Source organism: Leiobunum rupestre, chromosome 11 (assembly GCF_980474605.1).
Source record: "Leiobunum rupestre chromosome 11, qqLeiRupe1.1.hap1, whole genome shotgun sequence".
NCBI lineage: Eukaryota > Metazoa > Arthropoda > Arachnida > Opiliones > Sclerosomatidae > Leiobunum > Leiobunum rupestre.
In genome coordinates, this window is record NC_143394.1 from 15,495,269 (window position 1) to 15,521,578 (window position 26,310).

At 41.2% G+C, this 26,310-nt stretch overlaps 50 non-coding genes across 50 annotated transcripts; all 50 read right to left on the reverse strand.

The window, feature by feature from the left end:
• Positions 1–114: 114 nt before the first annotated feature.
• Positions 115–205, reverse strand: TRNAY-GUA (transfer RNA tyrosine (anticodon GUA)). Its single transcript is given in 2 exon segments — positions 115–150; positions 169–205. It is a non-coding gene; the product is annotated as a tRNA-Tyr (tRNA).
• Positions 206–2,090: 1,885 nt separating this feature from the next.
• Positions 2,091–2,181, reverse strand: TRNAY-GUA (transfer RNA tyrosine (anticodon GUA)). Its single transcript is given in 2 exon segments — positions 2,091–2,126; positions 2,145–2,181. It is a non-coding gene; the product is annotated as a tRNA-Tyr (tRNA).
• Positions 2,182–2,369: 188 nt separating this feature from the next.
• Positions 2,370–2,460, reverse strand: TRNAY-GUA (transfer RNA tyrosine (anticodon GUA)). The gene is given in 2 exon segments: positions 2,370–2,405; positions 2,424–2,460. It is a non-coding gene; the product is annotated as a tRNA-Tyr (tRNA).
• Positions 2,461–2,801: 341 nt separating this feature from the next.
• TRNAY-GUA (transfer RNA tyrosine (anticodon GUA)) lies at positions 2,802–2,892 on the reverse strand. Its single transcript is given in 2 exon segments — positions 2,802–2,837; positions 2,856–2,892. It is a non-coding gene; the product is annotated as a tRNA-Tyr (tRNA).
• A 1,077-nt stretch (positions 2,893–3,969) lies between these two features.
• TRNAY-GUA (transfer RNA tyrosine (anticodon GUA)) lies at positions 3,970–4,060 on the reverse strand. The gene is given in 2 exon segments: positions 3,970–4,005; positions 4,024–4,060. It is a non-coding gene; the product is annotated as a tRNA-Tyr (tRNA).
• A 188-nt stretch (positions 4,061–4,248) lies between these two features.
• Positions 4,249–4,339, reverse strand: TRNAY-GUA (transfer RNA tyrosine (anticodon GUA)). Its single transcript is given in 2 exon segments — positions 4,249–4,284; positions 4,303–4,339. It is a non-coding gene; the product is annotated as a tRNA-Tyr (tRNA).
• Positions 4,340–4,552: 213 nt separating this feature from the next.
• TRNAY-GUA (transfer RNA tyrosine (anticodon GUA)) lies at positions 4,553–4,643 on the reverse strand. Its single transcript is given in 2 exon segments — positions 4,553–4,588; positions 4,607–4,643. It is a non-coding gene; the product is annotated as a tRNA-Tyr (tRNA).
• A 771-nt stretch (positions 4,644–5,414) lies between these two features.
• On the reverse strand, positions 5,415–5,505 carry TRNAY-GUA (transfer RNA tyrosine (anticodon GUA)). The gene is given in 2 exon segments: positions 5,415–5,450; positions 5,469–5,505. It is a non-coding gene; the product is annotated as a tRNA-Tyr (tRNA).
• A 341-nt stretch (positions 5,506–5,846) lies between these two features.
• On the reverse strand, positions 5,847–5,937 carry TRNAY-GUA (transfer RNA tyrosine (anticodon GUA)). The gene is given in 2 exon segments: positions 5,847–5,882; positions 5,901–5,937. It is a non-coding gene; the product is annotated as a tRNA-Tyr (tRNA).
• Positions 5,938–6,125: 188 nt separating this feature from the next.
• On the reverse strand, positions 6,126–6,216 carry TRNAY-GUA (transfer RNA tyrosine (anticodon GUA)). The gene is given in 2 exon segments: positions 6,126–6,161; positions 6,180–6,216. It is a non-coding gene; the product is annotated as a tRNA-Tyr (tRNA).
• Positions 6,217–6,991: 775 nt separating this feature from the next.
• Positions 6,992–7,082, reverse strand: TRNAY-GUA (transfer RNA tyrosine (anticodon GUA)). The gene is given in 2 exon segments: positions 6,992–7,027; positions 7,046–7,082. It is a non-coding gene; the product is annotated as a tRNA-Tyr (tRNA).
• Positions 7,083–7,270: 188 nt separating this feature from the next.
• TRNAY-GUA (transfer RNA tyrosine (anticodon GUA)) lies at positions 7,271–7,361 on the reverse strand. Its single transcript is given in 2 exon segments — positions 7,271–7,306; positions 7,325–7,361. It is a non-coding gene; the product is annotated as a tRNA-Tyr (tRNA).
• Positions 7,362–7,574: 213 nt separating this feature from the next.
• TRNAY-GUA (transfer RNA tyrosine (anticodon GUA)) lies at positions 7,575–7,665 on the reverse strand. Its single transcript is given in 2 exon segments — positions 7,575–7,610; positions 7,629–7,665. It is a non-coding gene; the product is annotated as a tRNA-Tyr (tRNA).
• Positions 7,666–7,853: 188 nt separating this feature from the next.
• TRNAY-GUA (transfer RNA tyrosine (anticodon GUA)) lies at positions 7,854–7,944 on the reverse strand. The gene is given in 2 exon segments: positions 7,854–7,889; positions 7,908–7,944. It is a non-coding gene; the product is annotated as a tRNA-Tyr (tRNA).
• A 339-nt stretch (positions 7,945–8,283) lies between these two features.
• On the reverse strand, positions 8,284–8,374 carry TRNAY-GUA (transfer RNA tyrosine (anticodon GUA)). The gene is given in 2 exon segments: positions 8,284–8,319; positions 8,338–8,374. It is a non-coding gene; the product is annotated as a tRNA-Tyr (tRNA).
• Positions 8,375–8,589: 215 nt separating this feature from the next.
• TRNAY-GUA (transfer RNA tyrosine (anticodon GUA)) lies at positions 8,590–8,680 on the reverse strand. Its single transcript is given in 2 exon segments — positions 8,590–8,625; positions 8,644–8,680. It is a non-coding gene; the product is annotated as a tRNA-Tyr (tRNA).
• A 341-nt stretch (positions 8,681–9,021) lies between these two features.
• TRNAY-GUA (transfer RNA tyrosine (anticodon GUA)) lies at positions 9,022–9,112 on the reverse strand. The gene is given in 2 exon segments: positions 9,022–9,057; positions 9,076–9,112. It is a non-coding gene; the product is annotated as a tRNA-Tyr (tRNA).
• A 188-nt stretch (positions 9,113–9,300) lies between these two features.
• TRNAY-GUA (transfer RNA tyrosine (anticodon GUA)) lies at positions 9,301–9,391 on the reverse strand. Its single transcript is given in 2 exon segments — positions 9,301–9,336; positions 9,355–9,391. It is a non-coding gene; the product is annotated as a tRNA-Tyr (tRNA).
• Positions 9,392–9,604: 213 nt separating this feature from the next.
• On the reverse strand, positions 9,605–9,695 carry TRNAY-GUA (transfer RNA tyrosine (anticodon GUA)). Its single transcript is given in 2 exon segments — positions 9,605–9,640; positions 9,659–9,695. It is a non-coding gene; the product is annotated as a tRNA-Tyr (tRNA).
• Positions 9,696–9,880: 185 nt separating this feature from the next.
• On the reverse strand, positions 9,881–9,971 carry TRNAY-GUA (transfer RNA tyrosine (anticodon GUA)). Its single transcript is given in 2 exon segments — positions 9,881–9,916; positions 9,935–9,971. It is a non-coding gene; the product is annotated as a tRNA-Tyr (tRNA).
• A 312-nt stretch (positions 9,972–10,283) lies between these two features.
• On the reverse strand, positions 10,284–10,374 carry TRNAY-GUA (transfer RNA tyrosine (anticodon GUA)). Its single transcript is given in 2 exon segments — positions 10,284–10,319; positions 10,338–10,374. It is a non-coding gene; the product is annotated as a tRNA-Tyr (tRNA).
• A 466-nt stretch (positions 10,375–10,840) lies between these two features.
• Positions 10,841–10,931, reverse strand: TRNAY-GUA (transfer RNA tyrosine (anticodon GUA)). The gene is given in 2 exon segments: positions 10,841–10,876; positions 10,895–10,931. It is a non-coding gene; the product is annotated as a tRNA-Tyr (tRNA).
• Positions 10,932–11,397: 466 nt separating this feature from the next.
• TRNAY-GUA (transfer RNA tyrosine (anticodon GUA)) lies at positions 11,398–11,488 on the reverse strand. Its single transcript is given in 2 exon segments — positions 11,398–11,433; positions 11,452–11,488. It is a non-coding gene; the product is annotated as a tRNA-Tyr (tRNA).
• A 312-nt stretch (positions 11,489–11,800) lies between these two features.
• On the reverse strand, positions 11,801–11,891 carry TRNAY-GUA (transfer RNA tyrosine (anticodon GUA)). Its single transcript is given in 2 exon segments — positions 11,801–11,836; positions 11,855–11,891. It is a non-coding gene; the product is annotated as a tRNA-Tyr (tRNA).
• A 466-nt stretch (positions 11,892–12,357) lies between these two features.
• On the reverse strand, positions 12,358–12,448 carry TRNAY-GUA (transfer RNA tyrosine (anticodon GUA)). Its single transcript is given in 2 exon segments — positions 12,358–12,393; positions 12,412–12,448. It is a non-coding gene; the product is annotated as a tRNA-Tyr (tRNA).
• Positions 12,449–12,914: 466 nt separating this feature from the next.
• Positions 12,915–13,005, reverse strand: TRNAY-GUA (transfer RNA tyrosine (anticodon GUA)). The gene is given in 2 exon segments: positions 12,915–12,950; positions 12,969–13,005. It is a non-coding gene; the product is annotated as a tRNA-Tyr (tRNA).
• Positions 13,006–13,346: 341 nt separating this feature from the next.
• On the reverse strand, positions 13,347–13,437 carry TRNAY-GUA (transfer RNA tyrosine (anticodon GUA)). The gene is given in 2 exon segments: positions 13,347–13,382; positions 13,401–13,437. It is a non-coding gene; the product is annotated as a tRNA-Tyr (tRNA).
• A 312-nt stretch (positions 13,438–13,749) lies between these two features.
• TRNAY-GUA (transfer RNA tyrosine (anticodon GUA)) lies at positions 13,750–13,840 on the reverse strand. Its single transcript is given in 2 exon segments — positions 13,750–13,785; positions 13,804–13,840. It is a non-coding gene; the product is annotated as a tRNA-Tyr (tRNA).
• Positions 13,841–14,737: 897 nt separating this feature from the next.
• Positions 14,738–14,828, reverse strand: TRNAY-GUA (transfer RNA tyrosine (anticodon GUA)). Its single transcript is given in 2 exon segments — positions 14,738–14,773; positions 14,792–14,828. It is a non-coding gene; the product is annotated as a tRNA-Tyr (tRNA).
• Positions 14,829–15,016: 188 nt separating this feature from the next.
• Positions 15,017–15,107, reverse strand: TRNAY-GUA (transfer RNA tyrosine (anticodon GUA)). The gene is given in 2 exon segments: positions 15,017–15,052; positions 15,071–15,107. It is a non-coding gene; the product is annotated as a tRNA-Tyr (tRNA).
• A 924-nt stretch (positions 15,108–16,031) lies between these two features.
• Positions 16,032–16,122, reverse strand: TRNAY-GUA (transfer RNA tyrosine (anticodon GUA)). Its single transcript is given in 2 exon segments — positions 16,032–16,067; positions 16,086–16,122. It is a non-coding gene; the product is annotated as a tRNA-Tyr (tRNA).
• Positions 16,123–16,310: 188 nt separating this feature from the next.
• TRNAY-GUA (transfer RNA tyrosine (anticodon GUA)) lies at positions 16,311–16,401 on the reverse strand. Its single transcript is given in 2 exon segments — positions 16,311–16,346; positions 16,365–16,401. It is a non-coding gene; the product is annotated as a tRNA-Tyr (tRNA).
• Positions 16,402–16,614: 213 nt separating this feature from the next.
• TRNAY-GUA (transfer RNA tyrosine (anticodon GUA)) lies at positions 16,615–16,705 on the reverse strand. The gene is given in 2 exon segments: positions 16,615–16,650; positions 16,669–16,705. It is a non-coding gene; the product is annotated as a tRNA-Tyr (tRNA).
• A 795-nt stretch (positions 16,706–17,500) lies between these two features.
• On the reverse strand, positions 17,501–17,591 carry TRNAY-GUA (transfer RNA tyrosine (anticodon GUA)). The gene is given in 2 exon segments: positions 17,501–17,536; positions 17,555–17,591. It is a non-coding gene; the product is annotated as a tRNA-Tyr (tRNA).
• A 920-nt stretch (positions 17,592–18,511) lies between these two features.
• Positions 18,512–18,602, reverse strand: TRNAY-GUA (transfer RNA tyrosine (anticodon GUA)). Its single transcript is given in 2 exon segments — positions 18,512–18,547; positions 18,566–18,602. It is a non-coding gene; the product is annotated as a tRNA-Tyr (tRNA).
• Positions 18,603–20,494: 1,892 nt separating this feature from the next.
• Positions 20,495–20,585, reverse strand: TRNAY-GUA (transfer RNA tyrosine (anticodon GUA)). The gene is given in 2 exon segments: positions 20,495–20,530; positions 20,549–20,585. It is a non-coding gene; the product is annotated as a tRNA-Tyr (tRNA).
• A 368-nt stretch (positions 20,586–20,953) lies between these two features.
• Positions 20,954–21,044, reverse strand: TRNAY-GUA (transfer RNA tyrosine (anticodon GUA)). The gene is given in 2 exon segments: positions 20,954–20,989; positions 21,008–21,044. It is a non-coding gene; the product is annotated as a tRNA-Tyr (tRNA).
• A 187-nt stretch (positions 21,045–21,231) lies between these two features.
• On the reverse strand, positions 21,232–21,322 carry TRNAY-GUA (transfer RNA tyrosine (anticodon GUA)). The gene is given in 2 exon segments: positions 21,232–21,267; positions 21,286–21,322. It is a non-coding gene; the product is annotated as a tRNA-Tyr (tRNA).
• Positions 21,323–21,747: 425 nt separating this feature from the next.
• On the reverse strand, positions 21,748–21,838 carry TRNAY-GUA (transfer RNA tyrosine (anticodon GUA)). Its single transcript is given in 2 exon segments — positions 21,748–21,783; positions 21,802–21,838. It is a non-coding gene; the product is annotated as a tRNA-Tyr (tRNA).
• Positions 21,839–22,202: 364 nt separating this feature from the next.
• Positions 22,203–22,293, reverse strand: TRNAY-GUA (transfer RNA tyrosine (anticodon GUA)). Its single transcript is given in 2 exon segments — positions 22,203–22,238; positions 22,257–22,293. It is a non-coding gene; the product is annotated as a tRNA-Tyr (tRNA).
• A 62-nt stretch (positions 22,294–22,355) lies between these two features.
• TRNAY-GUA (transfer RNA tyrosine (anticodon GUA)) lies at positions 22,356–22,446 on the reverse strand. The gene is given in 2 exon segments: positions 22,356–22,391; positions 22,410–22,446. It is a non-coding gene; the product is annotated as a tRNA-Tyr (tRNA).
• A 341-nt stretch (positions 22,447–22,787) lies between these two features.
• On the reverse strand, positions 22,788–22,878 carry TRNAY-GUA (transfer RNA tyrosine (anticodon GUA)). The gene is given in 2 exon segments: positions 22,788–22,823; positions 22,842–22,878. It is a non-coding gene; the product is annotated as a tRNA-Tyr (tRNA).
• A 366-nt stretch (positions 22,879–23,244) lies between these two features.
• Positions 23,245–23,335, reverse strand: TRNAY-GUA (transfer RNA tyrosine (anticodon GUA)). The gene is given in 2 exon segments: positions 23,245–23,280; positions 23,299–23,335. It is a non-coding gene; the product is annotated as a tRNA-Tyr (tRNA).
• A 797-nt stretch (positions 23,336–24,132) lies between these two features.
• On the reverse strand, positions 24,133–24,223 carry TRNAY-GUA (transfer RNA tyrosine (anticodon GUA)). Its single transcript is given in 2 exon segments — positions 24,133–24,168; positions 24,187–24,223. It is a non-coding gene; the product is annotated as a tRNA-Tyr (tRNA).
• A 62-nt stretch (positions 24,224–24,285) lies between these two features.
• On the reverse strand, positions 24,286–24,376 carry TRNAY-GUA (transfer RNA tyrosine (anticodon GUA)). Its single transcript is given in 2 exon segments — positions 24,286–24,321; positions 24,340–24,376. It is a non-coding gene; the product is annotated as a tRNA-Tyr (tRNA).
• A 216-nt stretch (positions 24,377–24,592) lies between these two features.
• On the reverse strand, positions 24,593–24,683 carry TRNAY-GUA (transfer RNA tyrosine (anticodon GUA)). Its single transcript is given in 2 exon segments — positions 24,593–24,628; positions 24,647–24,683. It is a non-coding gene; the product is annotated as a tRNA-Tyr (tRNA).
• Positions 24,684–24,898: 215 nt separating this feature from the next.
• TRNAY-GUA (transfer RNA tyrosine (anticodon GUA)) lies at positions 24,899–24,989 on the reverse strand. Its single transcript is given in 2 exon segments — positions 24,899–24,934; positions 24,953–24,989. It is a non-coding gene; the product is annotated as a tRNA-Tyr (tRNA).
• Positions 24,990–25,328: 339 nt separating this feature from the next.
• TRNAY-GUA (transfer RNA tyrosine (anticodon GUA)) lies at positions 25,329–25,419 on the reverse strand. The gene is given in 2 exon segments: positions 25,329–25,364; positions 25,383–25,419. It is a non-coding gene; the product is annotated as a tRNA-Tyr (tRNA).
• Positions 25,420–25,635: 216 nt separating this feature from the next.
• On the reverse strand, positions 25,636–25,726 carry TRNAY-GUA (transfer RNA tyrosine (anticodon GUA)). Its single transcript is given in 2 exon segments — positions 25,636–25,671; positions 25,690–25,726. It is a non-coding gene; the product is annotated as a tRNA-Tyr (tRNA).
• Positions 25,727–26,095: 369 nt separating this feature from the next.
• On the reverse strand, positions 26,096–26,186 carry TRNAY-GUA (transfer RNA tyrosine (anticodon GUA)). The gene is given in 2 exon segments: positions 26,096–26,131; positions 26,150–26,186. It is a non-coding gene; the product is annotated as a tRNA-Tyr (tRNA).
• Positions 26,187–26,310: the final 124 nt, after the last annotated feature.

Consider the following 26,310-nt stretch of genomic DNA (forward strand, 5'->3'; position numbering starts at 1 on the left):
TCTGTCAGTCGCCCTCTACAGTCCACCGCTCTACCAACTGAGCTAACGACGGATGAAGAGCGTTAAATTATATTTAAATTCAATTATTTAATACTATAAACGATGCAAAAAATGTCCGTCGAGCCGGATTTGAACCAGCGACCTATGGATAACTTTGTTAATCGCCCTCTACAGTCCACCGCTCTACCAACTGAGCTATCGACGGATGAGGAGCGTTAAATTATGTTGTAATGAAAAATGTCCGTCGAGCCCGATTTGAACCACCGACTTCTGGATAACTCTGCCACTCGCCCTCTACAGTCCACCGCTCTACCAACTGACCTATCGACGGATGAGGAGCGTGAAATTATGTTTAAATGAAAAATGTCCGTCGAGCCAGATTTGAACCAGCGACCTATGGATAACTTTGTCAATCGCCCTCTACAGTCCACCGCTCTACCAACTGAGCTATCGACGGTTGAGGAGAGTGAAATTATATTTAAATTCAATTATTTAATATTATAAACGATGAAAAAAATGTCCGTCGAGCCGGATTTCAACCAGCAAACTATGGATATTTTGTTAATCGCCCTCTACAGTCCACCGCTCTACCAACTGAGCTATCGACGGATGAGGAGCGTTAAATTAAGTTGTAATGAAAAATGTCCGTCGAGCCCGATTTGAACCACCGACTTCTGGATAACTCTGCCACTCGCCCTATACAGTCCACCGCTCTACCAACTGAGCTATCGACGGTTGAGGAGAGTGAAATTATATTTAAATTCAATTATTTAATATTATAAACGATGAAAATAATGTCCGTCGAGCCGGATTTGAACCAGCGACCTATGGATAACTTTGTCAATCGCCCTCTACAGTCCACCGCTCTACCAACTGAGCAATCGACGGATGAGGAGCGTGAATTTATATTTTAATTCAATTAATTAATATTATAAACGATGAAAAAAATGTCCGTCGAGCCGGATTTCAACCAGCAAACTATGGATATTTTGTTAATCGCCCTCTACAGTCCACCGCTCTGCCAACTGAGATATTGATGGACGAGGAGCGTGAAATTATGATGTAATGAAAAATGTCCGACGAGCCAGATTTGAACCACCGACTTCTGGATAACTCTGTCAGTCGCCCTATACAGTCCACCGCTCTACCAACTGAGCTATCGACGGTTGAGGAGAGTGAAATTATATTTAAATTCAATTATTTAATATTATAAACGATGAAAATAATGTCCGTCGAGCCGGATTTGAACCAGCGACCTATGGATAACTTTGTCAATCGCCCTCTACAGTCCACCGCTCTACCAACTGAGCAATCGACGGATGAGGAGCGTGAATTTATATTTTAATTCAATTAATTAATATTATAAACGATGAAAAAAATGTCCGTCGAGCCGGATTTCAACCAGCAAACTATGGATATTTTGTTAATCGCCCTCTACAGTCCACCGCTCTACCAACTGAGCTATCGACGGATGAGGAGCGTTAAATTAAGTTGTAATGAAAAATGTCCGTCGAGCCCGATTTGAACCACCGACTTCTGGATAACTCTGCCACTCGCCCTATACAGTCCACCGCTCTACCAACTGAGCTATCGACGGTTGAGGAGAGTGAAATTATATTTAAATTCAATTATTTAATATTATAAACGATGAAAATAATGTCCGTCGAGCCGGATTTGAACCAGCGACCTATGGATAACTTTGTCAATCGCCCTCTACAGTCCACCGCTCTACCAACTGAGCAATCGACGGATGAGGAGCGTGAATTTATATTTTAATTCAATTAATTAATATTATAAACGATGAAAAAAATGTCCGTCGAGCCGGATTTCAACCAGCAAACTATGGATATTTTGTTAATCGCCCTCTACAGTCCACCGCTCTGCCAACTGAGATATTGATGGACGAGGAGCGTGAAATTATGATGTAATGAAAAATGTCCGACGAGCCAGATTTGAACCACCGACTTCTGGATAACTCTGTCAGTCGCCCTCTACAGTCCACCGCTCTACCAACTGAGCTAACGACGGATGAAGAGCTTTAAATTATATTTAAATTCAATTATTTAATACTATAAACGATGCAAAAAATGTCCGTCCAGCCGGATTTGAACCAGCGACCTATGGATAACTTTGTTAATCGCCCTCTACAGTCCACCGCTCTACCAACTGAGCTATCGACGGATGAGGAGCGTTAAATTATGTTGTAATGAAAAATGTCCGTCGAGCCCGATTTGAACCACCGACTTCTGGATAACTCTGCCACTCGCCCTCTACAGTCCACCGCTCTACCAACTGAGCTATCGACGGAGGAGGAGAGTGAAATTATATTTAAATTCAATTATTTAATATTATAAACGATGAAAATAATGTCCGTCGAGCCGGATTTGAACCAGCGACCTATGGATAACTTTGTTAATCGCCCTCTACAGTCCACCGCTCTACCAACTGAGCTATCGACGGATGAGGAGCGTGAAATAATATTTAAATTCAAATATTTAATATTAAAAACGACGAAAAAAGTGTCCGTCGAGCCGGATTTGAACCACCGACCTATGGATAACTTTGTTAATCGCCCTCTACAGTCCACCGCTCTACCAACTGAGCTATCGACGGATGAGGAGCGTTAAATTATGTTGTAATGAAAAATGTCCGTCGACCCCGATTTGAACCACCGACTTCTGGATAACTCTGCCACTCGCCCTCTACAGTCCACCGCTCTACCAACTGAGCTATCGACGGTTGAGGAGAGTGAAATTATATTTAAATTCAATTATTTAATATTATAAACGATGAAAATAATGTCCGTCGAGCCGGATTTGAACCAGCGACCTATGGATAACTTTGTTAATCGCCCTCTACAGTCCACCGCTCTACCAACTGAGCTATCGACGGATGAGGAGCGTCAAATTATATTTAAATTCAAATATTTAATATTAAAAACGACGAAAAAAGTGTCCGTCGAGCCGGATTTGAACCACCGACCTATGGATAACTCTGTCACTCGCCCTCTACAGTCCACCGCTCTACCAACTGAGCTAACGACGGATGAGGAGCTTTAAATTATATTTAAATTCAATTATTTAATACTATAAACGATGCAAAAAATGTCCGTCCAGCCGGATTTGAACCAGCGATCTATGGATAACTTTGTTAATCGCCCTCTACAGTCCACCGCTCTACCAACTGAGCTATCGACGGATGAGGAGCGTGAAATTATGTTTTAATGAAAAATGTCCGTCGAGCCAGATTTGAACCAGCAACCTATGGATAACTTTGTCAATCGCCCTCTACAGTCCACCGCTCTACCAACTGAGCAATCGACGGATGAGGAGCGTGAAATTATATTTAAATTCAATTATTTAATATTATAAACGATGAAAAAAATGTCCGTCGAGCCGGTTTTGAACCAGCGACCTATGGATAACTTTGTCAATCGCCCTCTACAGTCCACCGCTCTACCAACTGAGCTATCGAAGGGTGAGAAACGAGAAATTATGTTGTAATTCAATTAATTAATATTATAAACGATGAAAAATGTCCGTCGAGCTGGATTTGAACCAGCGACCTATGGATAACTTTGTCAATCGCCCTCTACAGTCGACCGCTCTACCAACTGAGCTATCGACGGATGAGGAGCGTGAAATTTTGTTGTAATGAAAAATGTACGTCGAGCCAGATTTGAACGACCGACTTCTGGATAACTCTGCCACTCGCCCTCTACAGTCCAACGCTCTACCAACTGTGCTATCGACGGATGAGGAGCGTGAAATTATATTTAAATTCAATTATTTAATATTAAAAACGACGAAAAAAATGTCCGTCGAGCCGGATTTGAACCACCGACTTATGGATAACTCTGTCACTCGCCCTCTACAGTCCACCGCTCTACCAACTGAGCTAACGACGGATGAGGAGCTTTAAATTATATTTAAATTCAATTATTTAATACTATAAACGATGCAAAAAATGTCCGTCCAGCCGGATTTGAACCAGCGACCTATGGATAACTTTGTTAATCGCCCTCTACAGTCCACCGCTCTACCAACTGAGCTATCGACGGATGAGGAGCGTTAAATTATGTTGTAATGAAAAATGTCCGTCGAGCCCGATTTGAACCACCGACTTCTGGATAACTCTGCCACTCGCCCTCTACAGTCAACCGCTCTACCAACTGAGCTATCGACTGTTGAGGAAAGTGAAATTATATTTACATTCAATTAGTTAATATTATAAACGATGAAAATAATGTCCGTCAAGCCGGATTTGAACCAGCGACCTATGGATAACTTTGTTAATCGCCCTCTACAGTCCACCGCTCTACCAACTGAGCTATCGACGGATGAGGAGCGTGAAATTATGTTGTAATTCAATTAATTAATATTATAAACGATGAAAAATGTCCGTCGAGCCGGATTTGAACCAGCGACCTATGGATAACTTTGTTAATCGCCCTCTACAGTCCACCGCTCTACTAACTGAGCTATCGACGGATGAGGAGCTTTAAATTATATTTAAATTCAATTATTTAATACTATAAACGATGCAAAAAATGTCCGTCCAGCCGGATTTGAACCAGCGACCTATGGATAACTTTGTTAATCGCCCTCTACAGTCCACCGCTCTACCAACTGAGCTATCGACGGATGAGGAGCGTGAAATTATGTTTTAATGAAAAATGTCCGTCGAGCCAGATTTGAACCAGCGACCTATGGATAACTTTGTCAATCGCCCTCTACAGTCCACCGCTCTACCAACTGAGCAATCGACGGATGAGGAGCGTGAAATTATATTTAAATTCAATTATTTAATATTATAAACGATGAAAAAAATGTCCGTCGAGCCGGTTTTGAACCAGCGACCTATGGATAACTTTGTCAATCGCCCTCTACAGTCCACCGCTCTACCAACTGAGCTATCGAAGGGTGAGAAACGAGAAATTATGTTGTAATTCAATTAATTAATATTATAAACGATGAAAAATGTCCGTCGAGCTGGATATGAACCAGCGACCTATGGATAACTTTGTCAATCGCCCTCTACAGTCGACCGCTCTACCAACTGAGCTATCGACGGATGAGGAGCGTGAAATTTGGTTGTAATGAAAAATGTACGTCGAGCCAGATTTGAACGACCGACTTCTGGATAACTCTGCCACTCGCCCTCTACAGTCCAACGCTCTACCAACTGTGCTATCGACGGATGAGGAGCGTGAAATTATATTTAAATTCAATTATTTAATATTAAAAACGACGAAAAAAATGTCCGTCGAGCCGGATTTGAACCACCGACTTATGGATAACTCTGTCACTCGCCCTCTACAGTCCACCGCTCTACCAACTGAGCTAACGACGGATGAGGAGCTTTAAATTATATTTAAATTCAATTATTTAATACTATAAACGATGCAAAAAATGTCCGTCCAGCCGGATTTGAACCAGCGACCTATGGATAACTTTGTTAATCGCCCTCTACAGTCCACCGCTCTACCAACTGAGCTATCGACGGATGAGAAGCGTTAAATTATGTTGTAATGAAAAATGTCCGTCGAGCCCGATTTGAACCACCGACTTCTGGATAACTCTGCCACTCGCCCTCTACAGTCAACCGCTCTACCAACTGAGCTATCGACTGTTGAGGAAAGTGAAATTATATTTACATTCAATTAGTTAATATTATAAACGATGAAAATAATGTCCGTCAAGCCGGATTTGAACCAGCGACCTATGGATAACTTTGTTAATCGCCCTCTACAGTCCACCGCTCTACTAACTGAGCTATCGACGGATGAGGAGCTTTAAATTATATTTAAATTCAATTATTTAATACTATAAACGATGCAAAAAATGTCCGTCCAGCCGGATTTGAACCAGCGACCTATGGATAACTTTGTTAATCGCCCTCTACAGTCCACCGCTCTACCAACTGAGCTATCGACGGATGAGGAGCGTGAAATTATGTTTTAATGAAAAATGTCCGTCGAGCCAGATTTGAACCAGCGACCTATGGATAACTTTGTCAATCGCCCTCTACAGTCCACCGCTCTACCAACTGAGCTATCGACGGTTGAGGAGAGTGAAATTATATTTAAATTCAATTATTTAATATTATAAACGATGAAAATAATGTCCGTCGAGCCGGATTTGAACCAGCGACCTATGGATAACTTTGTTAATCGCCCTCTACAGTCCACCGCTCTACCAACTGAGCTATCGACGGATGAGGAGCGTGAAATTATGTTTTAATGAAAAATGTCCGTCGAGCCAGATTTGAACCAGCAACCTATGGATAACTTTGTCAATCGCCCTCTTCAGTCCACCGCTCTACCAACTGAGCAATCGACGGATGAGGAGCGTGAAATTATATTTAAATTCAATTATTTAATATTATAAACGATGAAAAAAATGTCCGTCGAGCCGGTTTTGAACCAGCGACCTATGGATAACTTTGTCAATCGCCCTCTACAGTCCACCGCTCTACCAACTGAGCTATCGAAGGGTGAGAAACGAGAAATTATGTTGTAATTCAATTAATTAATATTATAAACGATGAAAAATGTCCGTCGAGCCGGATTTAAACCAGCGACCTATGGATAACTTTGTCAATCGCCCTCTACAGTCGACCGCTCTACCAACTGAGCTATCGACGTCATGATGAGGAGCGTGAAATTTTGTTGTAATGAAAAATGTACGTCGAGCCAGATTTGAACGACCGACTTCTGGATAACTCTGCCACTCGCCCTCTACAGTCCAACGCTCTACCAACTGTGCTATCGACGGATGAGGAGCGTGAAATTAAATTTAAATTCAATTATTTAATATTAAAAACGACGAAAAAAATGTCCGTCGAGCCGGATTTGAACCACCGACTTATGGATAACTCTGTCACTCGCCCTCTACAGTCCACCGCTCTACCAACTGAGCTAACGACGGATGAGGAGCTTTAAATTATATTTAAATTCAATTATTTAATACTATAAACGATGCAAAAAATGTCCGTCCAGCCGGATTTGAACCAGCGACCTATGGATAACTTTGTTAATCGCCCTCTACAGTCCACCGCTCTACCAACTGAGCTATCGACGGATGAGGAGCGTTAAATTATGTTGTAATGAAAAATGTCCGTCGAGCCCGATTTGAACCACCGACTTCTGGATAACTCTGCCACTCGCCCTCTACAGTCAACCGCTCTACCAACTGAGCTATCGACTGTTGAGGAAAGTGAAATTATATTTACATTCAATTAGTTAATATTATAAACGATGAAAATAATGTCCGTCAAGCCGGATTTGAACCAGCGACCTATGGATAACTTTGTTAATCGCCCTCTACAGTCCACCGCTCTACCAACTGAGCTATCGACGGATGAGGAGCGTGAAATTATGTTGTAATTCAATTAATTAATATTATAAACGATGAAAAATGTCCGTCGAGCCGGATTTGAACCAGCGACCTATGGATAACTTTGTTAATCGCCCTCTACAGTCCACCGCTCTACTAACTGAGCTATCGACGGATGAGGAGCTTTAAATTATATTTAAATTCAATTATTTAATACTATAAACGATGCAAAAAATGTCCGTCCAGCCGGATTTGAACCAGCGACCTATGGATAACTTTGTTAATCGCCCTCTACAGTCCACCGCTCTACCAACTGAGCTATCGACGGATGAGGAGCGTGAAATTATGTTTTAATGAAAAATGTCCGTCGAGCCAGATTTGAACCAGCGACCTATGGATAACTTTGTCAATCGCCCTCTACAGTCCACCGCTCTACCAACTGAGCTATCGACGGTTGAGGAGAGTGAAATTATATTTAAATTCAATTATTTAATATTATAAACGATGAAAATAATGTCCGTCGAGCCGGATTTGAACCAGCGACCTATGGATAACTTTGTTAATCGCCCTCTACAGTCCACCGCTCTACCAACTGAGCTATCGACGGATGAGGAGCGTGAAATTATGTTTTAATGAAAAATGTCCGTCGAGCCAGATTTGAACCAGCAACCTATGGATAACTTTGTCAATCGCCCTCTACAGTCCACCGCTCTACCAACTGAGCAATCGACGGATGAGGAGCGTGAAATTATATTTAAATTCAATTATTTAATATTATAAACGATGAAAAAAATGTCCGTCGAGCCGGTTTTGAACCAGCGACCTATGGATAACTTTGTCAATCGCCCTCTACAGTCCACCGCTCTACCAACTGAGCTATCGAAGGGTGAGAAACGAGAAATTATGTTGTAATTCAATTAATTAATATTATAAACGATGAAAAATGTCCGTCGAGCCGGATTTGAACCAGCGACCTATGGATAACTTTGTCAATCGCTCTCTACAGTCCACCGCTCTACCAACTGAGCTATCGACGGATGAGGAACGTGAAATTATATTTAAATTGAATTATTTAATATTATAAATAATGAAAAAAATGTCCGTCGAGCCGGTTTTGAACCAGCGACCTATGGATAACTTTGTCAATCGCCCTCTACAGTCCACCGCTCTACCAACTGAGCAATCGACGGATGAGGAGCGTGAACTTATATTTAAATTGAATTATTTAATATTATAAATAATGAAAAAAATGTCCGTCGAGCCGGTTTTGAACCAGCGACCTATGGATAACTTTGTTAATCGCCCTCTACAGTCCACCGCTCTACCAACTGAGCTATCGACGGATGAAGAGCGTTAAATTATGTTGTAATGAAAAATGTCCGTCGAGCCCGATTTGAACCACCGACTTCTGGATAACTCTGCCACTCGCCCTCTACAGTCCACCGCTCTACCAACTGAGCTATCGACGGAGGAGGAGCGTGAAATTATATTTAAATTCAATTATTTAATATTATAAACGACGAAAAAAATGTCCGTCGAGCCGGATTTGAACCACCGACCTATGGATAACTCTATCACTCGCCCTCTACAGTCCACCGCTCTACCAACTGAGCTAACGACGGATGAGGAGCGTTAAATTATATTTAAATTCAATTATTTAATACTATTAACGATGCAAAAAATGTCCGTCGAGCCGGATTTGAACCAGCGACCTATGGATAACTTTGTTAATCGCCCTCTACAGTCCACCGCTCTACCAACTGAGCTATCGACGGATGAGGAGCGTTAAATTATGTTGTAATGAAAAATGTCCGTCGAGCCCGATTTGAATCACCGACTTCTGGATAACTCTGCCACTCGCCCTCTACAGTCCACCGCTCTACCAACTGAGCTATCGACGGTTGAGGAGAGTGAAATTATATTTAAATTCAATTATTTAATATTATAAACGATGAAAATAATGTCCGTCGAGCCGGATTTGAACCAGCGACCTATGGATAACTTTGTTAATCGCCCTCTACAGTCCACCGCTCTACCAACTGAGCTATCGACGGATGAGGAGCGTGAAATTATATTTAAATTCAATTATTTAATATTATAAACGACGAAAAAAATATCCGTCGAGCCGGATTTGAAACACCGACCTATGGATAACTCTGTCACTCGCCCTCTACAGTCCACCGCTCTACCAACTGAGCTATCGAAGGGTGAGAAACGAGAAATTATGTTGTAATTCAATTAATTAATATTATAAACGATGAAAAATGTCCGTCAAGCCGGATTTGAACCAGCGACCTATGGATAACTTTGTTAATCGCCCTCTACAGTCCACCGCTCTACCAACTGAGCTATCGACGGATGAGGAGCGTGAAATTATGTTGTAATAAAAATGTCCGTCGAGCCAGATTTGAACCACCGACTTCTTGAACTCTGTCACTCGCCCTCTACAGTCCACCGCTCTACCAACTGAGCTATCGACGGATGAGGAGCGTGAAATTATATTTAAATTGAATTATTTAATATTATAAACAATGAAAAAAATGTCCGTCGAGCCGGATTTGAACCAGCGACCTATGGATAACTTTGTTAATCGCCCTCTACAGTCCACCGCTCTACCAACTGAGCTATCGACGGATGAGAAGCGTTAAATTATGTTGTAATGAAAAATGTCCGTCGAGCCCGATTTGAACCAGCGACCTATGGATAACTTTGTCAATCGCCCTCTACAGTCCACCGCTCTACCAACTGACCTATCGACGGATGAGGAGCGTGAAATTATGTTTAAATGAAAAATGTCCGTCGAGCCAGATTTGAACCAGCGACCTATGGATAACTTTGTCAATCGCCCTCTACAGTCCACCGCTCTACCAACTGAGCAATCGACGGATGAGAAACGAGAAATTATGTTGTAATTCAATTAATTAATATTATAAACGATGAAAAATGTCCGTCGAGCCGGATTTGAACCAGCGACCTATGGATAACTTTGTTAATCGCCCTCTACAGTCCACCGCTCTACCAACTGAGCTATCGACGGATGAGGAGCGTTAAATTAAGTTGTAATGAAAAATGTCCGTCGAGCCCGATTTGAACCACCGACTTCTGGATAAATCTGCCACTCGCCCTCTACAGTCCACCGCTCTACCAACTGAGCTATCGACGGTTGAGGAGAGTGAAATTATATTTAAATTCAATTATTTAATATTATAAACGATGAAAAAAATGTCCGTCGAGCCGGATTTCAACCAGCAAACTATGGATATTTTGTTAATCGCCCTCTACAGTCCACCGCTCTACCAACTGAGCTATCGACGGATGAGGAGCGTTAAATTAAGTTGTAATGAAAAATGTCCGTCGAGCCCGATTTGAACCACCGACTTCTGGATAACTCTGCCACTCGCCCTCTACAGTCCACCGCTCTACCAACTGAGCTATCGACGGTTGAGGAGAGTGAAATTATATTTAAATTCAATTATTTAATATTATAAACGATGAAAATAATGTCCGTCGAGCCGGATTTGAACCAGCGACCTATGGATAACTTTGTTAATCGCCCTCTACAGTCCACCGCTCTACCAACTGAGCTATCGACGGATGAGGAGCGTGAAATTATGTTTTAATGAAAAATGTCCGTCGAGCCAGATTTGAACCAGCGACCTATGGATAACTTTGTCAATCGCCCTCTACAGTCCACCGCTCTACCAACTGAGCAATCGACGGATGAGGAGCGTGAATTTATATTTAAATTCAATTAATTAATATTATAAACGATGAAAAAAATGTCCGTCGAGCCGGATTTCAACCAGCAAACTATGGATATTTTGTTAATCGCCCTCTACAGTCCACCGCTCTGCCAACTGAGATATTGATGGACGAGGAGCGTGAAATTATGATGTAATGAAAAATGTCCGACGAGCCAGATTTGAACCACCGACTTCTGGATAACTCTGTCAGTCGCCCTCTACAGTCCACCGCTCTACCAACTGAGCTAACGACGGATGAAGAGCGTTAAATTATATTTAAATTCAATTATTTAATACTATAAACGATGCAAAAAATGTCCGTCGAGCCGGATTTGAACCAGCGACCTATGGATAACTTTGTTAATCGCCCTCTACAGTCCACCGCTCTACCAACTGAGCTATCGACGGATGAGGAGCGTTAAATTATGTTGTAATGAAAAATGTCCGTCGAGCCCGATTTGAACCACCGACTTCTGGATAACTCTGCCACTCGCCCTCTACAGTCCACCGCTCTACCAACTGACCTATCGACGGATGAGGAGCGTGAAATTATGTTTAAATGAAAAATGTCCGTCGAGCCAGATTTGAACCAGCGACCTATGGATAACTTTGTCAATCGCCCTCTACAGTCCACCGCTCTACCAACTGAGCAATCGACGGATGAGAAACGAGAAATTATGTTGTAATTCAATTAATTAATATTATAAACGATGAAAAATGTCCGTCGAGCCGGATTTGAACCAGCGACCTATGGATAACTTTGTTAATCGCCCTCTACAGTCCACCGCTCTACCAACTGAGCTATCGACGGATGAGGAGCGTTAAATTAAGTTGTAATGAAAAATGTCCGTCGAGCCCGATTTGAACCACCGACTTCTGGATAACTCTGCCACTCGCCCTCTACAGTCCACCGCTCTACCAACTGAGCTATCGACGGTTGAGGAGAGTGAAATTATATTTAAATTCAATTATTTAATATTATAAACGATGAAAAAAATGTCCGTCGAGCCGGATTTCAACCAGCAAACTATGGATATTTTGTTAATCGCCCTCTACAGTCCACCGCTCTACCAACTGAGCTATCGACGGATGAGGAGCGTTAAATTAAGTTGTAATGAAAAATGTCCGTCGAGCCCGATTTGAACCACCGACTTCTGGATAACTCTGCCACTCGCCCTATACAGTCCACCGCTCTACCAACTGAGCTATCGACGGTTGAGGAGAGTGAAATTATATTTAAATTCAATTATTTAATATTATAAACGATGAAAATAATGTCCGTCGAGCCGGATTTGAACCAGCGACCTATGGATAACTTTGTTAATCGCCCTCTACAGTCCACCGCTCTACCAACTGAGCTATCGACGGATGAGGAGCGTGAAATTATGTTTTAATGAAAAATGTCCGTCGAGCCAGATTTGAACCAGCGACCTATGGATAACTTTGTCAATCGCCCTCTACAGTCCACCGCTCTACCAACTGAGCAATCGACGGATGAGGAGCGTGAATTTATATTTTAATTCAATTAATTAATATTATAAACGATGAAAAAAATGTCCGTCGAGCCGGATTTCAACCAGCAAACTATGGATATTTTGTTAATCGCCCTCTACAGTCCACCGCTCTGCCAACTGAGATATTGATGGACGAGGAGCGTGAAATTATGATGTAATGAAAAATGTCCGACGAGCCAGATTTGAACCACCGACTTCTGGATAACTCTGTCAGTCGCCCTCTACAGTCCACCGCTCTACCAACTGAGCTAACGACGGATGAAGAGCGTTAAATTATATTTAAATTCAATTATTTAATACTATAAACGATGCAAAAAATGTCCGTCGAGCCGGATTTGAACCAGCGACCTATGGATAACTTTGTTAATCGCCCTCTACAGTCCACCGCTCTACCAACTGAGCTATCGACGGATGAGGAGCGTTAAATTATGTTGTAATGAAAAATGTCCGTCTAGCCCGATTTGAACCACCGACTTCTGGAAAACTCTGCCACTCGCCCTCTACAGTCCACCGCTCTACCAACTGAGCTATCGACGGAGGAGGAGAGTGAAATTATATTTAAATTCAATTATTTAATATTATAAACGATGAAAATAATGTCCGTCGAGCCGGATTTGAACCAGCGACCTATGGATAACTTTGTTAATCGCCCTCTACAGTCCACCGCTCTACCAACTGAGCTAACGACGGATGAAGAGCGTTAAATTATATTTAAATTCAAATATTTAATACTATAAACGATGCAAAAAATGTCCGTCGAGCCGGATTTGAACCAGCGACCTATGGATAACTTTGTTAATCGCCCTCTACAGTCCACCGCTCTACCAACTGAGCTATCGACGGATGAGGAGCGTTAAATTATGTTGTAATGAAAAATGTCCGTCGAGCCCGATTTGAACCACCGACTTCTGGATAACTCTGCCACTCGCCCTCTACAGTCCACCGCTCTACCAACTGACCTATCGACGGATGAGGAGCGTGAAATTATGTTTAAATGAAAAATGTCCGTCGAGCCAGATTTGAACCAGCGACCTATGGATAACTTTGTCAATCGCCCTCTACAGTCCACCGCTCTACCAACTGAGCAATCGACGGATGAGAAACGAGAAATTATGTTGTAATTCAATTAATTAATATTATAAACGATGAAAAATGTCCGTCGAGCCGGATTTGAACCAGCGACCTATGGATAACTTTGTTAATCGCCCTCTACAGTCCACCGCTCTACCAACTGAGCTATCGACGGATGAGGAGCGTTAAATTAAGTTGTAATGAAAAATGTCCGTCGAGCCCGATTTGAACCACCGACTTCTGGATAACTCTGCCACTCGCCCTCTACAGTCCACCGCTCTACCAACTGAGCTATCGACGGTTGAGGAGAGTGAAATTATATTTAAATTCAATTATTTAATATTATAAACGATGAAAAAAATGTCCGTCGAGCCGGATTTCAACCAGCAAACTATGGATATTTTGTTAATCGCCCTCTACAGTCCACCGCTCTACCAACTGAGCTATCGACGGATGAGGAGCGTTAAATTAAGTTGTAATGAAAAATGTCCGTCGAGCCCGATTTGAACCACCGACTTCTGGATAACTCTGCCACTCGCCCTATACAGTCCACCGCTCTACCAACTGAGCTATCGACGGTTGAGGAGAGTGAAATTATATTTAAATTCAATTATTTAATATTATAAACGATGAAAATAATGTCCGTCGAGCCGGATTTGAACCAGCGACCTATGGATAACTTTGTCAATCGCCCTCTACAGTCCACCGCTCTACCAACTGAGCAATCGACGGATGAGGAGCGTGAATTTATATTTTAATTCAATTAATTAATATTATAAACGATGAAAAAAATGTCCGTCGAGCCGGATTTCAACCAGCAAACTATGGATATTTTGTTAATCGCCCTCTACAGTCCACCGCTCTGCCAACTGAGATATTGATGGACGAGGAGCGTGAAATTATGATGTAATGAAAAATGTCCGACGAGCCAGATTTGAACCACCGACTTCTGGATAACTCTGTCAGTCGCCCTCTACAGTCCACCGCTCTACCAACTGAGCTAACGACGGATGAAGAGCTTTAAATTATATTTAAATTCAATTATTTAATACTATAAACGATGCAAAAAATGTCCGTCCAGCCGGATTTGAACCAGCGACCTATGGATAACTTTGTTAATCGCCCTCTACAGTCCACCGCTCTACCAACTGAGCTATCGACGGATGAGGAGCGTTAAATTATGTTGTAATGAAAAATGTCCGTCGAGCCCGATTTGAACCACCGACTTCTGGATAACTCTGCCACTCGCCCTCTACAGTCCACCGCTCTACCAACTGAGCTATCGACGGAGGAGGAGAGTGAAATTATATTTAAATTCAATTATTGAATATTATAAACGATGAAAATAATGTCCGTCGAGCCGGATTTGAACCAGCGACCTATGGATAACTTTGTTAATCGCCCTCTACAGTCCACCGCTCTACCAACTGAGCTATCGACGGATGAGGAGCGTGAAATAATATTTAAATTCAAATATTTAATATTAAAAACGACGAAAAAAGTGTCCGTCGAGCCGGATTTGAACCACCGACCTATGGATAACTTTGTTAATCGCCCTCTACAGTCCACCGCTCTACCAACTGAGCTATCGACGGATGAGGAGCGTTAAATTATGTTGTAATGAAAAATGTCCGTCGACCCCGATTTGAACCACCGACTTCTGGATAACTCTGCCATTCGCCCTCTACAGTCCACCGCTCTACCAACTGAGCAATCGACGGATGAGGAGCGTGAAATTATATTTAAATTCAATTATTTAATATTATAAACGATGAAAAAAATGTCCGTCGAGCCGGTTTTGAACCAGCGACCTATGGATAACTTTGTCAATCGCCCTCTACAGTCCACCGCTCTACCAACTGAGCTATCGAAGGGTGAGAAACGAGAAATTATGTTGTAATTCAATTAATTAATATTATAAACGATGAAAAATGTCCGTCGAGCTGGATTTGAACCAGCGACCTATGGATAACTTTGTCAATCGCCCTCTACAGTCGACCGCTCTACCAACTGAGCTATCGACGGATGAGGAGCGTGAAATTTTGTTGTAATGAAAAATGTACGTCGAGCCAGATTTGAACGACCGACTTCTGGATAACTCTGCCACTCGCCCTCTACAGTCCAACGCTCTACCAACTGTGCTATCGACGGATGAGGAGCGTGAAATTATATTTAAATTCAATTATTTAATATTAAAAACGACGAAAAAAATGTCCGTCGAGCCGGATTTGAACCACCGACTTATGGATAACTCTGTCACTCGCCCTCTACAGTCCACCGCTCTACCAACTGAGCTAACGACGGATGAGGAGCTTTAAATTATATTTAAATTCAATTATTTAATACTATAAACGATGCAAAAAATGTCCGTCCAGCCGGATTTGAACCAGCGACCTATGGATAACTTTGTTAATCGCCCTCTACAGTCCACCGCTCTACCAACTGAGCTATCGACGGATGAGGAGCGTTAAATTATGTTGTAATGAAAAATGTCCGTCGAGCCCGATTTGAACCACCGACTTCTGGATAACTCTGCCACTCGCCCTCTACAGTCAACCGCTCTACCAACTGAGCTATCGACTGTTGAGGAATGTGAAATTATATTTACATTCAATTAGTTAATATTATAAACGATGAAAATAATGTCCGTCAAGCCGGATTTGAACCAGCGACCTATGGATAACTTTGTTAATCGCCCTCTACAGTCCACCGCTCTACCAACTGAGCTATCGACGGATGAGGAGCGTGAAATTATGTTGTAATTCAATTAATTAATATTATAAACGATGAAAAATGTCCGTCGAGCCGGATTTGAACCAGCGACCTATGGATAACTTTGTTAATCGCCCTCTACAGTCCACCGCTCTACTAACTGAGCTATCGACGGATGAGGAGCTTTAAATTATATTTAAATTCAATTATTTAATACTATAAACGATGCAAAAAATGTCCGTCCAGCCGGATTTGAACCAGCGACCTATGGATAACTTTGTTAATCGCCCTCTACAGTCCACCGCTCTACCAACTGAGCTATCGACGGATGAGGAGCGTGAAATTATGTTTTAATGAAAAATGTCCGTCGAGCCAGATTTGAACCAGCGACCTATGGATAACTTTGTCAATCGCCCTCTACAGTCCACCGCTCTACCAACTGAGCAATCGACGGATGAGGAGCGTGAAATTATATTTAAATTCAATTATTTAATATTATAAACGATGAAAAAAATGTCCGTCGAGCCGGTTTTGAACCAGCGACCTATGGATAACTTTGTCAATCGCCCTCTACAGTCCACCGCTCTACCAACTGAGCTATCGAAGGGTGAGAAACGAGAAATTATGTTGTAATTCAATTAATTAATATTATAAACGATGAAAAATGTCCGTCGAGCTGGATATGAACCAGCGACCTATGGATAACTTTGTTAATCGCCCGCTACAGTCCACCGCTCTATCAACTGAGCTATCGACGGATGAGGAGAGTGAAATTAAATTTAAATATAAGTGAACAATATTATAAACGATGAAAAATATCCGTCGAGTCGGATTTGAACCAGCAACCTATGGATAACTTTGTCAAAAGCCCTCTACAGTCCACCGCTCTACCAACGGAGTTATCGACGGATGAGGAGCGTGAAATTATATTTTAATTCAATTAATTAATATTATAAACGATGAAAAAAATGTCCGTCGAGCCGGATTTGAACCAGCAAACTATGGATATTTTGTTAATCGCCCTCTACAGTCCACCACTCTACCAACTGAGCAATCGACGGCTGAGGAGCGTGAAATTATATTTAAATTGAATTATTTAATATTATAAACAATGAAAATAATGTCCGTCGAGCCGGATTTGAACCAGCGACCTATGGATAACTTTGTCAAACGCCCTCTACAGTCCACCGCTCTACCAACTGAGCTATCGACGGATAAGAAGAGCGAAATTATATTTAAATATAAGTAATCAATATTATAAACGATGAAAATTTCCGTCGAGCCGGATTTGAACCAGCGACCTATGGATAACTTTGTCAATCGCTCTCTACAGTCCACCGCTCTACCAACTGAGCAATCGACGGATGAGGAGCGTGAAATTATATTTAAATTCAATTATTTAATATTATAAACGATGAAAAAAATGTCCGTCGAGCCGGTTTTGAACCAGCGACCTATGGATAACTTTGTCAATCGCCCTCTACAGTCCACCGCTCTACCAACTGAGCTATCGAAGGGTGAGAAACAGGAAATTATGTTGTAATTCAATTAATTAATATTATAAACGATGAAAAATGTCCGTCGAGCCGGATTTGAACCAGCGACCTATTGATAACTTTGTTAATCGCCCTCTACAGTCCACCGCTCTACCAACTGAGCTATCGACGGATGATGAGCGTGAAATTATGTTGTAATAAAAATGTCCGTCGAGCCAGATTTGAACCACCGACTTCTGGATAACTCTGTCACTCGCCCTCTACAGTCCACCGCTCTACCAACTGAGCTATCGACTGTTGAGGAAAGTGAAATTATATTTAAATTGAATTATTTAATATTATAAACAATGAAAAAAATGTCCGTCGAGCCGGTTTTGAACCAGTGACCTATGGATAACTTGGTCAATCGCCCTCTACAGTCGACCGCTCTACCCACTGAGCTATCGACGGATGAGGAGCGTGAAATTATGTTGTAATGAAAAATGTCCGTCGAGCCAGATTTGAACCACCGACTTCTGGATAACTCTGCCACTCGCCCTCTACAGTCAACCGCTATACCAACTGAGCTATCGACTGTTGAGGAAAGTGAAATTATATTTAAATTCAATTATTTAATATTATAAACGATGAAAATAATGTCCATCGAGCCGGATTTGAACCAGCGACCTATGGATAACTTTGTTAATCGCCCTCTACAGTCCACCGCTCTACCAACTGAGCTATCGAAGGGTGAGAAACGAGAAATTATGTTGTAATTCAATTAATTAATATTATAAACGATGTAAAAAATGTAGGTCGAGCCGGATTTGAGCCAGCGAACTATGGATAACTTTGTTAATCACCCTCTACAGTCCACCTCTCTACCAACTGAGCTATCGACGGGTGGGAAACGAGAAATTTTATTTAAATATAAGTAAACAATATTATTAACGATGAAAAACATCCGTCGAACCAGATTTGAACCAGCGACCTATGGATAACTTTGTCACTCGCCCTCTACAGTCCACCGCTCTACCAACTGAGCGATCGACGGCTGAGGAGAATGAAATTATATTTAAATTGAATTATTTAATATTATAAACAATGAAAATAATGTCCGTCGAGCCGGTTTTGAACCAGCGACCTATGGATAACTTTGTCAATCGCCCTCTACAGTCGACCGCTCTACCAACTGAGCTATCGACGGATGAGAAGTGTGAAATTTTGTTGTAATAAAAATGTCCGTCGAGCCAGATTTGAACCAGCGACCTATGGATAACTTTGTCAATCGCCCTCTACAGTCCACCGCTCTACCAACTGAGCAATCGACGGATGAGGAGCGTGAAATTAGATTTAAATTCAATTATTTAATATTATAAACGATGAAAAAAATGTCCGTCGAGCCGGATTTGAACCAGCGACCTATGGATAACTTTGTCACTCGCCCTCTACAGTCCACCGCTCTACCAACTGAGCAATCGACGGCTGAGGAGCGTGAAATTATATTTAAATTGAATTATTTAATATTATAAACAATGAAAAAAATGTTCGTCGAGCGGTTTTGAACCAGCGACCTATGGATAACTTTGTCAATCGCCCTCTACAGTCGACCGCTCTACCAACCGAGCTATCGACGGATGAGGAGCGTGAAATTATGTTGTAATGAAAAATGTCCGTCGAGCCAGATTTGAACCACCGACTTCTGGATAACTCTGCCACTCGCCCTCTACAGTCCACCGCTCTACCAACTGTGCTATCGACGGTTGAGCAGAGTGAAATTATATTTAAATTCAATTATTTAATATTATAAACGATGAAAATAATGTCCGTCGAGCCGGATTTGAACCAGCGACCTATGGATAACTTTGTTAATCGCCCTCTACAGTCCACCGCTCTACCAACTGAGCTACCGAAGGATGAGGAGCGTTAAATTATTTTTAATTCAATTATTTAATATTATAAACGATGAAAAAAATGTCCGTCGAGCCGGATTTGAACCAGTGACCTATGGATAACTTTGTTAATCGCCCTCTACAGTCCACCGCTCTATCAACTGAGCTATCGACGGATGAGGAGAGTGAAATTAAATTTAAATATAAGTGAACAATATTATAAACGATGAAAAATATCCGTCGAGCCGGATTTGAACCAGCAACCTATGGATAACTTTGTCAAAAGCCCTCTACAGGTCCGTCGAGTCGGCTTTGAACCAGTGACCTTTGGATAACTTTGTTAATCGCCCTCTACAGTCCACCGCTCTATCAACTGAGCTATCGACGGATGAGGAGAGTGAAATTAAATTTAAATATAAGTGAACAATATTATAAACGATGAAAAATATCGTCGAGCCGGATTTGAACCAGCGACCTATGGATAACTTTATAACTCGCACTCTACAGTCAACCGCTCTACCAACTGAGCTATCGACGGCTGAGGAGCATGAAATTATATTTAAATTCAATTATTTAATATTATAAACGATGAAAAAAATGTAGGTCGAGCCGGATTTGAACCAGCGAACTATGGATAACTTTGTTAATAACCTCTACAGTCCACCGCTCTACCAACTGAGCTATCGACGGATGAGGAGAGTGAAATTAAATTTAAATATAAGTGAACAATATTATAAACGATGAAAAATATCCGTCGAGCCGGATTTGAACCAGTGACCTATGGATAACTTTGTAACTCGCACTCTACAGTCCACCGCTCTACCAACTGAGCTATCGACGGCTGAAAAGCATAAAATTATATTTAAATTCAATTATTTAATATTATAAACGATAAAAAAAATGTCCGTCGAGCCAGATTTGAACCAGCGACCTATGGATAACTCTGTCACTCGACCTCTACAGTCCACCGCTCTACCAACTGTGCTATCGACGGTTGAGGAGAGTTAAATTATATTTAAATTCAATTATTTAATATTATAAACGATGAAAATAATGTCCGTCGAGCCAGATTTGAACCACCGACTTCTGTATAACTCTGTCACTCGCCCTCTACAGTCCACCGCTCTACCAACTGAGCTATCGACGGATGAGGAGCGTGAAATTATATTTAAATTCAATTATTTAATATTATTAACGATGAAAAAAATGTCCGTCGAGCCGGATTTGAACCAGCGACCTATGGATAACTTTGTCACTCGCCCTCTACAGTCCACCGCTCTACCAACTGAGCTATCGACGGATGAGGAGGGTGAAATTATGTTGTAATGAAAAATGTCCGTCGAGCCAGATTTGAAAACCGACTTCTGGATAACTCTGCCACTCACCCTCTACAGTCCACCGCTCTACCAACTGTGCTATCGACGGTTGAGGAGAGTGAAATTATATTTAAATACAATTATTTAATATTATAAACGATGAAAATAATGTCCGTCGAGCCGGATTTGAACCAGCGACCTATGGATAACTTTGTTAATCGCCCTCTACAGTCCACCGCTCTACCAACTGAGCTATCGACGGATAAGGAGCGTGAAATTATATTTAAATTCAATTATTTAATATTATAAACGATGAAAAAAAAGTCCGTCGAGCCGGATTTGAACCAGCGACCTATGGATAACTTTGTTAATCGCCCGCTACAGTCCACCGCTCTATCAACTGAGCTATCGACGGATGAGGAGAGTGAAATTAAATTTAAATATAAGTGAACAATATTATAAACGATGAAAAATATCCGTCGAGCCGGATTTGAACAAGCAACCTATGGATTACTTTGTCAAAAGCCATCTACAGGTCCGTCGAGTCGGCTTTGAACCAGTGACCTTTGGATAACTTTGTTAATCGCCCTCTAAAGTCCACCGCTCTATCAACTGAGCTATCGACGGATGAGGAGAGTGAAATTAAATTTAAATATAAGTGAACAATATTATAAACGATGAAAAATATCCGTCGAGCCGGATTTGAACCAGCGACCTATGGATAACTTTGTAACTCGCACTCTACAGTCCACCACTCTACCAACTGAGCTATCGACGGCTGAGGAGCATGAAATTATATTTAAATTCAATTATTTAATATTATAAACGATGAAAAAACGTCCGTCGAGCCGGATTTGAACCAGCGATCTATGGATAACTTTGTTAATCGCCCGCTACAGTCCACCGCTCTACCAACTGAGCTATCGAAGGTTGAGAACCAAGAAATTATGTTGTAATTCAATTAATTAATATTATAAACGATGAAAAAATGTCCGTCTAGCCGGATTTGAACCTGCGACCCATGGATAACTTTGTTAACCGCCCTCTACAGTCCACCGCTCTACCAACTGAGCTATCGACGGATGCGAAGCGTGAAATTAAATTTAAATATAAGTGAACAATATTATAAACGATGAAAAATATCCTTCGAGCCGGATTTGAACCAGCGACCTATGGATAACTTTGTCACTCGCCCTCTACAGTCCACCGCTCTACCAACTGAGCTATCGACGGCTGAGGAGCATGAAATTATATTTAAATTCAATTATTTAATATTATAAACGATGAAAAAAATGACCGTCGAGCCGGATTTGAACCAGCGACCTATGGATAACTTTGTTAATCGCCCTCTACAGTCCACCGCTCTACCAACTGAGCTATCGACGGATAAGGAACGTGAAATTATACTTAAATTCAATTATTTAATATTATAAACGATGAAAAAAATGTAAGTCGAGCCGGATTTGAACCAGCGACCTATGGATAACTTTGTTAATCGCCCTCTACAGTCGACCGCTCTACCAAATGAGCTATCGACGGATGAGGAGCGTGAAATTATGTTGTAATGAAAAATGTCCGTCGAGCCAGATTTGAACCACCGACTTCTGGATAACTCTGCCACTCGCCCTCTAAAGTCCACCGCTCTACCAACTGTGCTATCGACGGTTGAGGAGAGTGAAGTTATATTTAAATTCAATTATTTAATATTATAAACGATGAAAATAATGTCCGTCGAGCCGGATTTGAACCAGCGACCTATGGATAACTTTGTTAATCGCCCTCTACAGTCCACCGCTCTACCAACTGAGCTATCGACGGATAAGGAACGTGAAATTATATTTAAATTCAATTATTTAATATTATAAACGATGAAAAAAATGTAAGTCGAGCCGGATTTGAACCAGCGACCTATGGATAACTTTGTTAATCGCCCGCTACAGTCCACCGCTCTATCAACTGAGCTATCGACGGATGAGTAAGTGATATTAAATTTAAATATAAGTGAACAATATTATAAACGATGCAAAATATCCGTCGAGCCGGATTTGAACCAGCGACCTATGGATAACTTTGTTAATCACCCTCTACAGTCCACCGCTCTACCAACTGAGCAATCGACGGATCAGTAGGTGATATTAAATTTAAATATAAGTGAACAATATATATTATAAACGATGAAAAATATCCGTCGAGCCGGATTTGAACCAGCGACCTATGGATAACTTTGTAACTCGCACTCTACAGTCCACCGCTCTACCAACTGAGCTATCGACGGCTGAGGAGCATGAAATTATATTTAAATTCAATTATTTAATATTATAAACGATGAAAAAAATGTAGGTCGAGCCGGATTTGAACCAGCGAACTATGGATAACTTTGTTAATCACCCTCTACAGTCCACCGCTCTACCAACTGAGCAATCGACGGATGAGGAGCGTGAAATTATATTTAAATTCAATTATTTAATATTATAAACGATGAAAAAAACGTCCGTCGAGCCGGATTTGAACCAGCGACCTATGGATAACTTTGTTAATCACCCGCTACAGTCCACCGCTCTACCAACTGAGCTATCGACTTAGATGAGCGTGAAATTATGTTGTAATAAAAATGTCCGTCGAGCCAGATTTGAACCACCGACTTCTGGACAAATCTGTCACTCGCCCTCTACAGTCCACCGCTCTACCAACTGAGCTATCGACGGATGAGGAGCGTGAAATTATATTTAAATTCAATTATTTTATATTATAAACGATGAAAAAAATGTCCGTCGAGCCGGATTTGAACCAGCGACCTATGGATAACTTTGTCACTCGCCCTCTACAGTCCACCGCTCTACCAACTGAGCAATCGACGGCTGAGGAGCGTGAAATTATATTTAAATTGAATTATTTAATATTATAAACAATGAAAAAAATGTCCGTCGAGCGGTTTTGAACCACCGACTTCTGGATAACTCTCCCATTCGCCCTCTACAGTCCACCGCTCTACCAACTGTGCTATCGACGGTTGAGGAGAGTGAAATTATATTTAAATTCAATTATTTAATATTATAAACGATGAAAATAATGTCCGTTGAGCCGGATTTGAACCAGCGACCTATGGATAACTTTGTTAATCGCCCTCTACAGTCCACCGCTCTACCAACTGAGCTATCAACGGATAAGGAACGTGAAATTATATTTAAATTCAATTATTTAATATTATAAACGATGAAAAAAATGACCGTCGAGCCGGATTTGAACCAGCGACCTATGGATAACTTTGTTAATCGCCCTCTACAGTCCACCGCTCTACCAACTGAGCTATCGACGGATAAGGAACGTGAAATTATACTTAAATTCAATTATTTAATATTATAAACGATGAAAAAAATGTAAGTCGAGCCGGATTTGAACCAGCGACCTATGGATAACTTTGTTAATCGCCCGCTACAGTCCACCGCTCTATCAACTGAGCTATCGACGGATCAGTAGGTGATATTAAATTTAAATATAAGTGAACAATATATATTATAAACGATGAAAAATATCCGTCGAGCCGGATTTGAACCAGCGACCTATGGATAACTTTGTAACTCGCACTCTACAGTCCACCGCTCTACCAACTGAGCTATCGACGGCTGAGGAGCATGAAATTATATTTAAATTCAATTATTTAATATTATAAACGATGAAAAAAATGTAGGTCGAGCCGGATTTGAACCAGCGAACTATGGATAACTTTGTTAATCACCCTCTACAGTCCACCGCTCTACCAACTGAGCAATCGACGGATGAGGAGCGTGAAATTATATTTAAATTCAATTATTTAATATTATAAACGATGATAAAAACGTCCGTCGAGCCGGATTTGAACCAGCGACCTATGGATAACTTTGTTAATCACCCGCTACAGTCCACCGCTCTACCAACTGAGCTATCGACGTTAGATGAGCGTGAAATTATGTTGTAATAAAAATGTCCGTCGAGCCAGATTTGAACCACCGACTTCTGGACAACTCTGTCACTCGCCCTCTACAGTCCACCGCTCTACCAACTGAGCTATCGACGGATGAGGAGCGTGAAATTATATTTAAATTGAATTATTTAATATTATAAACAATGAAAAAAATGTCCGTCGAGCGGTTTTGAACCACCGACTTCTGGATAACTCTCTCACTCGCCCTCTACAGTCCACCGCTCTACCAACTGTGCTATCGACGGTTGAGGAGAGTGAAATTATATTTAAATTCAATTATTTAATATTATAAACGATGAAAATAATGTCCGTCGAGCCGGATTTGAACCAGCGACCTATGGATAACTTTGTTAATCGCCCTCTACAGTCCACCGCTCTACCAACTGAGCTATCGACGGATAAGGAACGTGAAATTATACTTAAATTCAATTATTTAATATTATAAACGATGAAAAAAATGTAAGTCGAGCCGGATTTGAACCAGCGACCTATGGATAACTTTGTTAATCGCCCGCTACAGTCCACCGCTCTATCAACTGAGCTATCGACGGATCAGTAGGTGATATTAAATTTAAATATAAGTGAACAATATATATTATTAACGATGAAAAATATCCGTCGAGCCGGATTTGAACCAGCGACCTATGGATAACTTTGTAACTCGCACTCTACAGTCCACCGCTCTACCAACTGAGCTATCGACGGCTGAGGAGCATGAAATTATATTTAAATTCAATTATTTAATTTTATAAACGATGAAAAAAATGTAGGTCGAGCCGGATTCGAACCAGCGAACTATGGATAACTTTGTTAATCACCCTCTACAGTCCACCGCTCTACCAACTGAGCTATCGAAGGGTGAGAAACGAGAAATTATGTTGTAATTCAATTAATTAATATTATAAACGATGTAAAAAATGTAAGTCGAGCCGGATTTGAACCAGCGACCTATGGATAACTTTGTTAATCGCCCGCTACAGTCCACCGCTCTATCAACTGAGCTATCGACGGATCAGTAGGTGATATTAAATTTAAATATAAGTGAACAATATATATTATTAACGATGAAAAATATCCGTCAAGCCGGATTTGAACCAGCGACCTATGGATAACTTTGTAACTCGCACTCTACAGTCCACCGCTCTACCAACTGAGCTATCGACGGCTGAGGAGCATGAAATTATATTTAAATTCAATTATTTAATATTATAAACGATGAAAAAAATGTAGGTCGAGCCGGATTTGAACCAGCGAACTATGGATAACTTTGTTAATCACCCTCTACAGTC